This window comes from Triticum aestivum, chromosome 3D (genome assembly GCF_018294505.1).
Source record: "Triticum aestivum cultivar Chinese Spring chromosome 3D, IWGSC CS RefSeq v2.1, whole genome shotgun sequence".
Lineage (NCBI taxonomy): Eukaryota > Viridiplantae > Streptophyta > Magnoliopsida > Poales > Poaceae > Triticum > Triticum aestivum.
The window spans coordinates 162,973,664-162,988,531 of record NC_057802.1 but is presented as its reverse complement, the minus strand read 5'-3'; the positions used below and the strand labels follow the sequence as shown (position 1 = coordinate 162,988,531).

Genomic DNA, 14,868 nt, shown 5'->3' with positions numbered 1-14,868 from the left:
CTCCGGAGAGGGGGATATTTGATCTTCGTCATCACCAACCCTTCTCCATCGCCAATTACATGATGCTGCCCACCGGGAGTGAGTAATTCCTTCGTAGGCTCGCTGATCGGTGAGGAGTTGGATGAGATTCATCATGTAATCAAGTTAGTTTTGTTAGGGCTTGATCCCTAGTATCCATTATGTTCTGAGATTGATGTTGCTATGACTTTGCCATGCTTAATGCTTGTCACTTTGGGCCCGGGTGCCTTGATTTTAGATCTGAACCGTTTATGTTATCACCATTATATCTATGTTCTAGATCCGATCTTGCAAGTTATAGTGACCTACTACGTGTTATGATTCGGCAACTCCGGAGTGACAATAGTCGGGACACTTCCCGGTGATGACCGTAGTTTGAGGAGTTCATGTATTCACTATGTGTTAATGCTTTGTTCCGTTCTCTATTAAAAGGAGGTCTTAATATCCCTTACTTTCCAATAGGACCCCGCTGCCACGGGAGGGTAGGACAAAATATGTCATGCAAGTTCTTTCCATAAGCACATATGACTATTTACGGAATACATCCCTACATTATATTTATGAACTGGAGCTAGTGCCGTATCGCTCTAGGTTATGACTGTTATATGATGAATATCATCCAACGAATTCACCGATCCAATGTGACGTGGAGCATCCTGCGGACATCACCATGTCAAGAGTCCGTACGCCAAGTGACACGTGCGACATCTACTTCACACTAGTTGATTGCCCGTGCTTTGCCACGGAGCAAAAGAACACACATATTGCAATTGATTGCTTTGTGTGCTTATTCGTCAAGCACAACATATGTACCACAAAAGAACACGGATAATTATGTGCTCATTCGTTAAGCGCAACAAAAAAAGTGCTCTTCCACTCGTACCCATGTTCCATGAGCGACATACGTGGTTACTGTGAAAACGGTTGCCAAATATCTCCTTATATCCCAAATCTCATGTCCAATAACATCTAATAGCAACACAAGTGACCTCCTTCACCAACCACTTATCATCTCTCAGCATTTAGACCCTTGGCACTGCCACCATTGAAATCCTACAGACCTACAACACCCCAAATCCAAAACCTCTCTCTGCGCGGGTGGCACAGCCACCCAAGTGGTTGTTGGCGCCGTCAAGTCCCCATGTGGTGAATGCATGCACGCCTCACCATGACAAGAAGAAGAACAAAGTTTTCTTAATATCTTCTTTCTTAACACCAGGCTTTCTAGGCAGTATCTTCGCTCAATATAGCATTTATTTGCGTGAATTCTGAAACTGGTCTAGTTTTGAAAGTGTTTCTAAATTCAGTGGATGGAAGGGCCAAAATAAGCAAAACTCTTGGCAGGGTAGAATGCACAGATATATTACAATTTTTTAGTAGTTTCTAAGACGTAGCATGTATTGCTGCAATGCTCGTTGCCAAATCAGATGGAACAGATGACACATGCCATTCCTTCATACTATTTTGAAAAATATAAATATAAATAAACAAAGTATGTGCGCACCACGTAGTTAGAAATGTGGATGTATTCTTTTGACCCCTGCCTCTCAGCCACCATGTACACCATTTCTCTATCGCTATCCCGATCCCCACCTGCACAAAAGATATAAAAATACTTCTAAATATGTGCCTTTTATTATTTGGGTAAAGGCCATCAATTGTGTACAGTATACATACCAACAACAGGTTAACCTACATACCTTAGAGATTTTTTTTCTATGGCAGAAATCTACTTCAGATTTGTCCCATTCCAGATAAAAGCAAATTCAACAGCTATATATCTGGAATGACATGCCGCATGAGAAAAGTCAGATTACAAAATAAAAAAAATTACAGTACAGGGTACCTAAGTATATATAAAACCATAACCACTGCCAAGAAGCTTAAGATATTTTGCTAGCTCCTCTAATCTGAATTAACAGCCAGCTCTTGCAAGTAACTATCACCACTGATGTAGGTCAGAGTAACCCAGAAGAATACCTAAAATAATGAATATAATATTTTCTTTCCTTGATAACCCAAAGGCAGATAATAGATGCCAAACTAAGTAGGTTTCAAAATTGTAACATTAAATTCATTATTTATATGTTAATATCAAGAATTATTCATGTGAAACCGGGTGCTTGACTTTGAGTTGGTAGCGTTCCCATTACTCGCTCGAATGTTTTTTTAAAGGTTTTAATTGTAATAGGATTTATTCACCACCTTGTTTTCATTCGTCAGTTTCTGCTTTATTTGTAAAGCGAGATGAAAGTCTGTTTCAAGAACTTTCATGTGAAGCGCCAAGTGAACGACTATCACCATGGGTAAATCAGGTGGAAGAAGATTAAATATTTTGAAACCATAGAGACACAAGCAGAAGAACACAAATTAAGGAGCTAAGAAAACATGTTACCATTCCCATCACCCATAAAAGTAATATAAAAATTTCTCATGTAATACATTCTAATCCTTTCCAAGAATGTGGACAGCCTGTGCTCAGCTACCAGTTGCAACAAATATATATCTCATCACATGCCTTTGCTTTAAAACATCTGTTTGGCTAACTTCAACAGTATGAGCGGGAGAATAATGATATTGGGTTATAGGCATCATCTTTATGCATGCCTGATATTAACGACGAATGTGCTCAACCAAGGTTATGACTCTGACCTTATTTTATAGCAACTTTTCCCAGTTGAAGTTAATGTTTCCATTGATTTCCGACTGGAAATTCTTTGAATCCTGCACTCGTAACACGGCCGATGAAAATAAGCATGACAAAGCATTGTTTTCGAAGGAAGTTGTGCGAATGCGCACACACACACACACACACACACTGCTGTGGAATGCGAAGGGGATTAACCTCAGTTTGAAAAAAAACTAAAATAACAGAATAGCTTAAGGATGCAGGTTGTGCAACAATAGTCAGTTATTCTAGTAGAAGGAGAAAAGATCACTGTTTCAGTAACACAATGATATTTAGAGGATCCAATCATCGGTTCTTACAACACAACTTTGATAATAAGACAGTAATAAGAGCACTTACATCAAATTCCCTTAGAAAGATGCCCCATAGACTTGTATCTTCTTAGTGATGCATCCACGTATCACACACCTAATTAAGGCAGTATTCAGATTACAGTGAGTTCAGAATTTTATAAGATCTCAAAGACGAGATAAGCTGACGTTCAAGTACCCAGAACCGGAAATGCTTACCTCGAGCAATGTCCTCCATCCAATCGAAGCTAACGAGGTCGAACGCAGACAGTAACCTGAACGCACCCTTATCAGAACCAACCAGATCAAGCGAATAAACCCAACACATAACATTATTAAAGATAGCAATTACATACAACATTTGTGGCAAGTTACAATGAACATTTGTCTAGATCGCAATAAGCAAACCTTGATTTCTGATGTGATGAGGCAGCCGAGAAGAAGTGGAAGCCATCAGTGGTGGGGGAGACGAAGCTAAAGCGATGAATCATGGACAACGAGCGAAGGGACTTGACCAGGTGGCGGCTCTATATATGCACGTACCTTGCTCCAGTGCTCATCCTCCACTGCTGCACCCTGCCGCTCCTGTTCCTGCCTCCCCGCGCCTTTCCACGTCGGAGTGCATGCTTTTCGCCGGGGACAAGGCGCCCTCGCTGTGGTGCTGGATCTTCTCCTATCCATGATCCATCTCTTTTCCATGGCCGATGCAAGCAACGGGACAGGATGCAATCCCTCCTGTAGTCTGATACATAAGGGGCGTGGCGGAGGATCATGAGGCGGCGATGAGGGCGGCGAGCACAGGCGGCGGCGATTTTTCTAGGGAAGGGACACTCAATCGGAAGAGACGAGGTAGGGGACAGATGGGTCGTGGGTGCGTGTGTGGGTTGGTTTTCTGAGTTTAGTCGTGCATGCATGCGTATGTGGGTGGGCTGGATTTTTCTTGCGTACGGGCCGGAGTGGAGGTTGAACGATACGACAAAATCGGTGGGAGGACGTGCTATAGGTAGCGATAGGAGAGGGGGTCGAACCATCACGATGTTCGATTCTGCTTTAATAGTAGAGATACATAAAGGTTAATCATTTCCTTTACACGTGTTCACTTGACCCATTCGAGGATGGTATGACATTCCTCTTGTGTGCATGCATAGGTATTACCAGAGCTTCATCGACGACGAGGAGGAGTTCAAGTGCAAGAGAACATCTACACCATCCAAGAAGGGAGAAGGAGGAGGAAGAGGGACCCCCAAGACGCGAAGCACCGGAGGCCTTGGACCACCCCGGGTGCACGACCTCCTATGCCCCGGGTGCCCGGACCCCCAACCCCCAAAGGGTGCGGCCGTTGACCACCCCGGGTGCCCGAGCTTTCACCAACGTGTGCCCACACCCCCGGGTGCCCGCAACCTCACCTGGAGCTACCCCCGGTGCCTGGACTTCATCCCCGGGTGCCCGGTCTCCTCATCCCAGCGACCACCGGGTGCCCAGATCCCTTTACCCCGGGTGCCCGGACCCATCCGATGATGCATGCGTGCATTAAGGGCCAAATGACCCATGTACCCCTGTTTCTCCCCAAATCTTCCCTAGACTATAAGTAGATGTTCCCTAGCTCAGAATTAGGGTCAGCTAAGAATAGATCTAGACATTAGAGCTTAGATCATGTATCTCCCCTTGTGGGTTTCCTCTTGAGGGAGAAGACTCCATTGGAGTTCAAGGCCTCCATTGGAGAAGATCCTTAGGGATTCAAGACCTCATCTCCCTTTGGGATTTGGGATGAACTTTATCATTTACCCATGTTCCTCTTGTTGTTTATGTACCTTTGTAGATCTTGTGTGGATTTGAGTCTAGTGGATGTGTTATTGGACTTGTTCTTGAGTGTTCTCTTGTGTCTTCCCCTTTGTGTTCCTCTTGTTCTTGGGGATTTTCCCTCCAATTCGTGAAAGATCTCCACTTAAGGTTCCACCCTACAACATCTTGGTATCTAGAGCCACGTTGATCACGAATTTGGAGTCTCCCCCACCTTTTTCTAGCCTAATTTTGTGTATTTTTGTCCCAATTCGAAAATTCCCCACAAAAAGAGCCCCAAAAAATTTCTTGCATTTTCTTGGTACTTGTGAGTTTTTGTTGATTTTGGTCCATGGATTTGTTGTTTGGCAAGTGGATCTAGCACCTACACCTTCACCCCCACCCTTCCCACCACGAAATCCACCAAATTTGGCCATTTTCAAAAAACTTCCGCCCAAATCGGCCACCCCCGGGCACCCGGACCCCCGGGCAAGTTTTGCCCAACCCCCCTGACCACCCCGGGCGCCCGCACCCCCTTACCCCCGGGCCACTTTTCCGCCCACCTCCCTGACCACCCTGGGCACCCGCATCCTCTCACCCCTGGGTGCCCGCACCCCCCAGTTTCAGCCCACTTCCAAAAACCGTTTCGGCCATAACTAATTCATCCGGAGTCCGTTTTTCTCGTTATTTAGCTCGTTTTGTAGCTATTGACATCCTCCATCCCACAAAAATACTAACACCATCATTTTACATCATCAAAATTTTAGAACTTTGACATCTTTGTATGGGCCCTCCGCCATAACTTCCGCACCACCACATAAAACTTCCGCAACCTAACCCATTTTGGTTCTTAGTGCATTTGTGGTTGTTTGAGTTGTGATTTGAGTCTCCTAAGGTGTTTCGGCTACTTAGGGATGGTTAAATATTCATCCACCACCGGACACTTGTATCGTTCCATCGAGTACATCTGCCACGAGCTTCCACAACCGATGACGTGCATCCATCCTTTGAGACCATCTTCAACCGGAAGCAAGGCCGGTTACCACCGACTTCGTGAAAGGTTAAGTGTGACGAAGGTATCCATTCCGTCATAAACTTTTCCTTCCTTGCCGTTAGATATTGATAGCCCCACCATCTTTACGAATACCTTCATACATATTGAGACTAGCATTCTGAGTATTGTCGGGCTTCGCGAAAACTTGGGCACCATAGTGATACGATATCATATTGTTGCATCATTGGATATATCATATAGTGCAATTCCTTGCTACCATGCATATCTTGTGATACTTATCTCATGTATGTGGTTGAGGCTCAATAGCATAGTGGAAAGGAAGAGAAGAGCAAAAAAATCTCAAAAAAAGAGAGCTTCTAAGCAAAAAAATGTTCCAAAGCTTATAAACAAAGAGCGGAGCATGATAAGAGATACTTGTGCACGAGGATACATGGAATAGGAAACATTTTGCTTGCATGCATATAGGTTGGTGCCAAGTGGTGAATCGTGCCCAAGTGTGCAATCAAGCTAGTGCTCTCCTAGTGTTTGTGCAACACGAGCTTAGTCTTCGTTAGGAAATTTTGTATTGCTCATCCCTATAGTTGCACAAGCCCCATTATCCCCCCGTGTGTGTTTGTTTATTGCCCTCCTCTATATTTGTGATCACTTGCTTTGCACTTCGAGTCCTTTGGATTTATCTCAACAATTACAATATCTTGGACTTCAATTTGCATGAATTTGTGCCACTTGTCCTAACCAAGCCACTCGATAAGCTTTACTTTGTAGGTGTGAGTGAACAAGTCTGGTACTAATTCCACTATTCTTTCATTTCACATTGAGTGACACGAGATACATCCTCAACTTTGGGAAAAGGTAGCTTGGTATTGTTTATCTCATTTCCTACTCATATTTTGCTCGAGTCTTGTGATGGATAGACAAAGCACATCATCTCCGGTCTACAACCACGACGACGAGTTCGATTCTATGAAGAACCTCATCAACAACTGCAAGCGGTCTTCCTCATCTTTGAGAAGACGCTCAATTGCAAAGACTCCCGACCTTCCATCTCCGGCAAGTACACACAAGCATCGACACCGACAAGACCATAAAAACGACCTTTTGGACGAGAGTTGGCTTGTCTGCCACCCCCGTGCACACAGGCCTTCGACCCCCGTGCCCACGGCCTCCTGCACCCCCGTGCGCACGGGCTATACAGAGCCACGACATCAACCCCAAGGATGCGGCTTCTTCAACACCTTTGGCATCTTCGCCAAGTGACTTCAAGGCATCTTCGCCTTCGGACGTACGACATATTCGCCTACTCCACGAGCTAAAGTCCACTACTTCCACGAGCTACTATGACTTCACCGACAACGATGAGATTCCATTCTTTGGGACTCATGACCCCGAAGAGTACCTCGAGTGGGAGCAGAAGATGGGCGACTACCTCAAGCTACACCAAGTCCCCTCCGAAGATCAAGTGAAGTGCACCACAAGTACCTTCCACGACTACGCATCAACATGGTGGCTTCATAGACCCTCGACAAGCTTCACCATGACTTGGCCCACGGTGAAGAAAGCGATGAGGCGAGAATTTGTGCCTTCCACCTACACGGAACATCTTCAATGCCAATTGGAGAACACCATACAAGGATCCAAGTCCCTCGACGAGTACTTCAAGAACATGAAGAAAGCCTTGCGATGAGCCGGCGTGGATGACCCCATTTGGATGAAGTTCTACTTCATGATGGGATTGAACAACAACATCTCCAAGACTATCTTCCCCAAGAACTACAAGTCCCTCAACGACAACTACATTGGTGCTCTCAAGGCGAAACGAGAACTCATGAAGGCCAAGTCTACCCGAGCCCAAGCAAACTTCGCGACGACCAAGCTACATGACAACAAGCGTGAGGATAGTGCCACCGAGATGTCCAAGCCCAAGGAGCTCCAAGATGACGTTCTCAAGTTCGACTTCACCGCCATCCCTCTTTGTGGCATTGACGATTCCGAGTCTACTACGACTCTTTTTCAAGACGGTGCGGCGATGATTACGACTATGGAGCAACTCAAAGATTAAGATTTGGAGGCGAGCGACATGGTGGAGAGCAAGGATGATGCTTCCATCTTTGGAGGCGAGATTGATGATGTGCCATCTTTGGCCTTCATCCACGGTGAGAGTGATGATGTGACATCTTCGACCTTCATCCATGGCAATGACTACGAGACGGTTGAGCATGGGATTTTCCTTTCGACCACGGCGACGTATGATGACTTGAGTGACTTTCGCCACCATATTGAGAGTGAGAGTGACTTCACCACTAGCCCCAATTCCCATGTGAGGAGAGCCACCACCACCACCACTTGAGTGATTTGAGTGACTCCACCATATGTGACATTGAGTGCACCTACCTTGAGGGAGTGAGTGAGCCACCACCACATAGAGGGAGTGAGGTAGTTCATACGGCATGTGAGGCCATTCCGATTTCTAACGACTTACCCTCTACCTCTATTGTGTCTTCTCATTTGGTGCTAGGTCTCATATATGATGGCGCTCGATCTTCGATGACTTCGTCCTTCCTTTGGACAAGATGATGGCCATGGTGGACTATGATGCACCCCCACATGGTTCCATCACGATGATGACGTTGACCACGATTTGGTCTTTCCCACCTCACCTACACCACATGAGTGGAATGACAAAGGTAACATAGGTGATGGTGATGCTCTTGTCCCACTAGTGGACATTCTTGGTACTGATTGCTTGCATGATGTTGATCCTCCTAATACCATGCTTCATGCTAGTTTGATTTCCCCATGCGATGATTTACCCATTTATGATGAGTTTCATGATTTCCATGTGGAGTCTATTAGTTGTGATGCCATGTTACATAGGAATTTTTTGTGACAATTCTTTAGGTCACATCATGTTTGACAATCCTCCTGACTTGTCATATGCTATGAATGAGATCAACCATATGTTATATTTGCAATCTCATCGTAGTGACTATGCATATGCCATTAAATTAAACCCAATTTGCACATATGGCATAGATGACAAGCCCATGGTTATTGGCATTTGTTTTTCTTGCGATGATATTAATATGCTCCCGTTGCATAATTTATCTTATATACCATGCCATGACCACCTAGCTTCGGATATGCATTGTTTTGGATGTTGTTCATATTATCCATATGATGTTTCCACTATTGCTCATGAGGAGACCCCCATAGTTTCTTCATACATTTTAGGAGATTTTGTTCACTCCAACCCATTGCATGATTCCCATACTTGTGCGCACAGTATGCTCCCCATGAATAAACATGCTATTGATGTGCCATATACTTGCATTCTCAATTTGAGTCCCCATCGTCTTATACATAACAACTATTCTTTCATGATGGATGACATGTTCATATACCATGCTTCTAATTTCTCTGAGCGATGTTTATCTTGTGCTAACTCTCATGTTCACATACACATCATGATGGATGATGTGTACATTTACCACGCACACACTTTATTTGGTTTGTGTCTCTTTTGTGTAGGTACCCATGCATACTCGTCGACCTCATAATCCCATGAGTTGACGAAACGAGCTCTAGAGAGCAATGATGATTTGGGATACCGTGGATTGTCCTTACCACCACTCCCTTCGCGCAAATACTTCACGCATTTCTTCTACATGGCCCTCACATGGTTATGGGTTATATACCACTTCTCACTTTATGCCTATATTGCCATGTTCACAATGCATGATATGCTCATTTCTATACGTTTGGCATGCATTTGTGACCCATGCTTTGCATTACACATGATGATTGATTCTAGTACTTATATGTGTATTTGCAAGCTTGGTGGAGATATTGCTTGTTATTGCCATGTTCCATTTATGAACCATCCCTATGATGATACATTGATCTTGGTTTGTTTTCGTGCTTGCAATATGTCATGTGCATTGTCTATGCCTATTATTTACTCACATGGCATGATTGCCATGATTTCTTCTAGTATGTTGCATCTTCGCACTACTAGCTTGCACGACTTGATTTCTATGCATGTGTATGTTGCATCACCCATGATTCATACTTGCTCGTTTCATGCGGTTGACGGCATCCATTTACATGCTTGTTTCCATGATGACCTTGATTGTTCTCAATTTATGTGCTTTCATGCCATGTCACAATCCTTTGTTACACCATATGCTATGCATGATGACGACACTTGTTCGATGAATCACCACTTGAATGCTTGGTTTTGCACTAGTGCTAACCACATTTGTTTTTCCAAGTGTTTGTTGTTCTTGCTCCTTTTGAAGGAATCACTAGACGGTGCAACATTGGAGAGTGCCCATTTCGAGCTTCAAGACTATGAGTACTTGGTGAACGTTCACTTCTACACAGCGATGTCATCTCTTTCCCATGGTGATTTGCTTTTTGATCCGAGGTCGGATCTTTCCCAAGGGGGAGGGGATGATGCGGAGCATCCTGCGGACATCACCATGTCAAGAGTCCGTACGGCAAGTGACATGTGCGACATCTACTTCACATACATAAAGGTTAATCATATCCTTTACACGTGTTCACTTGACCCCTTCGAGGATGGTATACTACTTGACATTCCTCTCGTGTGCATGCATAGGTATTACCGGAGCTTCATCGACGATGAGGAGGAGTTCAAGCGCAAGAGAACATCTACACCATCTAAGAAGGGAGAAGGAGGAGGAAGAGGGACCCCAAGACGCGAAGCACCGGAGGCCTCAGACCACCCCGGGTGCCCGGCCTCCTATGCCCCGGGTGCCCGGACCCCCGACCCCAAAGGTTCCAGCCCCTGACCACCCCGGGTGCCTAGGCTTTCACCACCGGGTGCCCGCACTCCTACCTCCGGGTGCTCGCAACCTCACCTGGCGCTACCCCGGGTGCCCGGACTTCACCCCCGGGTGCCCGGCCTCCTCATCCTAGCGACCCCCGGGTGCCCGGACCCCTTTACCCCGGGTGCCGGACCCCTCCGACGATGCCTGCATGCATTAAGGGCCAAATGACCCATGTACCCCTGTTTCTCCCCAAATCTTCCCTAGACTATAAGTAGATGTTCCCTAGCTTAGAATTAGGGTCAGCTAAGAATAGATCTAGACATTAGAGCTTAGCTCATGTATCTCCCCTTGTGGATTTCCTCTTGAGAGATAAGACTCCATTGGAGAAGATCCTTAGGGATTCAAGACCTCGTCTCCCTTTGGGATTTGGGATGAACTTTATCATGTACCCATGTTCCTCTTGTTGTTTACGTACCTTTGTGGATCTTGTGTGGATTTGAGTCTAGTGGATGTGTGATTGGACTTGTTCTTGAGTGTTCTCTTGTGTTTTCCCCTTTTGTGTTCCTCTTGTTCTTGGGGATTTCCCTCCAATTCGTGAAAGATCTCCACTTAGGGTTCCACCCTACAACACAATGCCTATGAATTTCTCTTATATTGTTTCTGCTAAGTTACTACTGCTGCTGTTACTATTAGACTTGCTACAAAGTCATTGATATCACTGTTACCGTTACTATTGCTGTTTCTACTACTATCAAAACTATCATACTACTTTGCTACCGATCACTTTGCTGCAGATAATTAATCTCCAGGTGTGGTTAATTGACAACTCAGCTACTAATACTTGCAAATATTCTTTGGCTCCCCTTGTGTCGAATCAATAAATTTGGGCTGAATACTCTACCCTAAAAAACTGTTGCGATCCCCTATACTTGTGGGTTATCAAGGACATGCATTGGCTAAATCTCAAGACTCTTGATTTTTGTTTTAGAGATCCAAGATCACATTGAGTTCGTAGGAAAGCCAATACTATTAAAAGGGGATGAGGTGTTGCTTAATGGCTTGCTTGTTCAAATGCTTAGTGATATTGCTCCTAAACCCTCAACCACTTTCTCCATCCAAATATGTCAAAACCCTAAACTCCAACTCGGCCCCACTGATTCTTTCTATCCGGCGCCACCGAGTTCATATGACATAGCCACAGCCAGAAACCCTAACATTTTGGTCACACCGAGACGGATCTCGGTCTCACCGAGATGGCCTTGCCAACTCCCTGTTATTAGTTGCATTTATTTCGGTCTCACCGAAATTGCAATCGGCCTCACCGAGATGGCTTGGCCAATTTTCTGTTGCCCTATTGCTTCACTTCGGTCTCACCGAGTTAATGCAATTGGTGCCACCGAGATGAGGTTTGCCCTAAGCCCTAGCACATCGGTTCCACTGAGTTGTTCTAGTCGGTCCCAACGAGATTCCTAACATTCCCATTTTGAACTAATCGGTCCCACCGAGTTTAATCATTCGGTCTCACCAAGATAGGTCAAATGTGTGTAACGGTTGGATTTTGTGTGGAGGCTATATATACCCCCCACCCCTTGTCCATATGTGATAGAGTCATTAGAATGTGCCTACACTTCCACCATACATTTTTTGAGAGAGAACCACCTACTCATGTGTTGAGATCAAGATATTCCAATCCTACCACAAGAATCTTGATTTCTTGCCTTCCCCAAGTTGCTTTCCACTCAAATTATCTTTCCACCATATCCAAATCCGTGTGAGAGAGTTGAGTGTTGGGAGACTATCATTTGAAGCACAAGAGCAAGGAGTTCATCATCAACACACCATTTGTTACCTTTTGTAGAGTGGTGTCTCCTAGATTGGTTAGGTGTCGCTTGGGAGCCTCCGTCAAGTTGTGGAGTTGAACCAAGAAGTTTGTAAGGGCAAGGAGATCGCCTACTTCATGAAGATCTACCGAAGTGAGGAAAGTACTTCGTGGGCGATGGCCATGGTGGGATAGACAAGGTTGCTTCTTCGTGGACCCTCTGTGGGTGGATCCCTCCGTGGACTCGCGCAATCATTACCCTTCATGGGTTGAAGTCTCCATCAACATGGATGTACGATAGCACCACCTACCGGAACCACGCCAAAAATCTACGTGTCTTCATTGCATTTGCACACTCCAATCCCATCCCTTTACTTTCTTGCAATCATCATGCTTTATTCTTTCTGCTGCATATACTCTTGTCATGCTTGCTTGAAATGTACTGTGAATGCTTAAACTTGTGCTAAAACTCCACCTTAACTTGAAGAACTTAAAAATTGCCACTTTTACTTGTTGAGGGTCTAATCACCCCCCTCTAGACCCCTCTTCTTGATCCTTTCAGTTGGTATCAAAGCTTTGGTCTCCATTGCTTTGGTTTAATCACCATTGGAGGAAGATGGATGAGTCTACGATCGGGAGTATTAGACGTAGAGTGCCTATGCTTGATGGAGAGTTCTATAATTCTTGGAAGAATGAGATGCTTGAGATTTTCAATGAATATTATTTGAACAAGTATATTATTAGCCCTTATGTGCCTCGTATTGATCATTTGCATCCTACCCCCGAAGAGTATGATTCGCAATCTTAGAACTATTGATCTTAACATTAGAGGATTGCCCAGAAATTTGCTTGTATGCCTGCCTACCTTTGAATGTGCTTATACTATATGGAAATACCTTGAGGAGTGCTTTCCAAATTATTCCTTGAAAAATCTAGATGAGATTCTTCAAAAGTCTATTGCTTTTCATAAAATGAAGCCTAGTGATCCTAAGTTTGATGAATGTCTATTTGAGCTCTGTGACCTTATGTGTGCCAAAGGAGATGTTGGAGTCATTAGTAGCATCATTTCACAAACTATTAGAATTCATAAACATGCACATTGTCATGGTCATAAATCTAACGAATCACTTGCTCTAGGTGATGATCATTTACATGATGATATTGAGCATGGATATTATGATGAAGATGAAGATAGTGATTTTGACCTTAAGGAGTCGATGAGACACTTTGGTCTTATGGCTAACCTTCGTGGTTACATGGCCGGAGGGAAAGAATGGATTCTCGATAGTGGTTGTACTGATCATATGACCGGAGGTAAGGACATGTTCTGTGAGCTTGCTAAGAACGACGACCCACGCAAGTATGTCACTTTTGCAGATAACTCCAAGGGTAAGGTACTTGGCCTTGGTAAGGTGGCCATTTCCAATGATAGCTCTATCCAAAACATTATGCTCATTGAATCTCTTGGTTACAATCTCCTTTCCCTATCTAGACTAGCCGACTTTGGTTTCAATGTTTTATTTACTGAAGTAGATTGCCAAGTGTTTTGTAGAGATAATCATAATATGGTCTTTACCGGTATTCGTAGAGGTGATCTATACATTGTTGATTTCACAAAGAGAGCTGATGTATACTACGCAACTTTATTCTTGTAGACACGTGTTGGGCCTCCAAGCATAGAGTTTTGTAGGACATTAGCAATTTTTCCTCAAGTGGATGACCTAAGGTTTATCAATCTATGGGAGGAGTAGGATGAAGATATTCTCTCTCAAACAACCCTACAACCAAATAATAAAAAGTCTCTTGTGTCCCCAACACACCAAATACAATGGTAAAATTTGTATAGGTGCACTATTTCAGCGAAGAGAAGGTGATACAAGTGTAATATGGATAGTAGATATTGATTTTTGTAATAAGAACAATAAAAAATAGTAAGGTAGCAATTGATAAAACAGAGCACAAACAGTATTGCAATGCTTGAAAATGAGGCCTAGGGTCCGTACTTTTGCTAGTGCAATCTCTCAACAATGCTAATATAATTGGATCATATAACCATCCCTCAAAGTGTGATGAAGAATCACTCCAAAGTTCCTATCTAGCGGAGAACATAAGAAGAAATTGTTTGTAGGGTACGAAACCACCTTGAAGCTATTATTTCCGATCGATCTATCCAAGAGTTCGTACTAAAATAACACCAAATAATTTCAGATTCATAATACTCAATCAAACACAAAGAACCTCAAAGACTGCCCCAAGATTTCTACTGGAGAAACAAAGACAAGAACATGCATCAACCCTATGCGTAGATTACCCCAATGCCACCTCGGGAATCTGCGAGTTGAGTCCCAAAACATATATCAAGTGAATCAATACGATACCCCATTGTCACCATGGGTACTCATAGCAAGACATACATCAAGTGCTCCCAAATCCATAAAATTATTTAATCCGATAAAATAAAATCT

The 14,868-nt window shown here is 44.0% G+C and overlaps 1 long non-coding RNA gene across 3 annotated transcripts; it reads right to left on the bottom strand.

Annotated features, from left to right (window-relative positions):
- Positions 1-1,427: 1,427 nt before the first annotated feature.
- Positions 1,428-3,866, bottom strand: LOC123074429 (uncharacterized). 3 transcript variants are annotated; one of them, XR_006435960.1, is made up of 7 exons: positions 3,541-3,866; positions 3,406-3,413; positions 3,217-3,272; positions 3,047-3,115; positions 2,671-2,742; positions 1,719-1,799; positions 1,428-1,611 (listed from the first exon to the last, which is right to left on the bottom strand). It is a non-coding gene; the product is annotated as an uncharacterized lncRNA (long non-coding RNA). The 3 variants fall into 3 exon arrangements; XR_006435959.1 differs by having other exon boundaries at positions 3,406-3,866; XR_006435961.1 differs by lacking the exon at positions 2,671-2,742 and having other exon boundaries at positions 3,406-3,866.
- Positions 3,867-14,868: the final 11,002 nt, after the last annotated feature.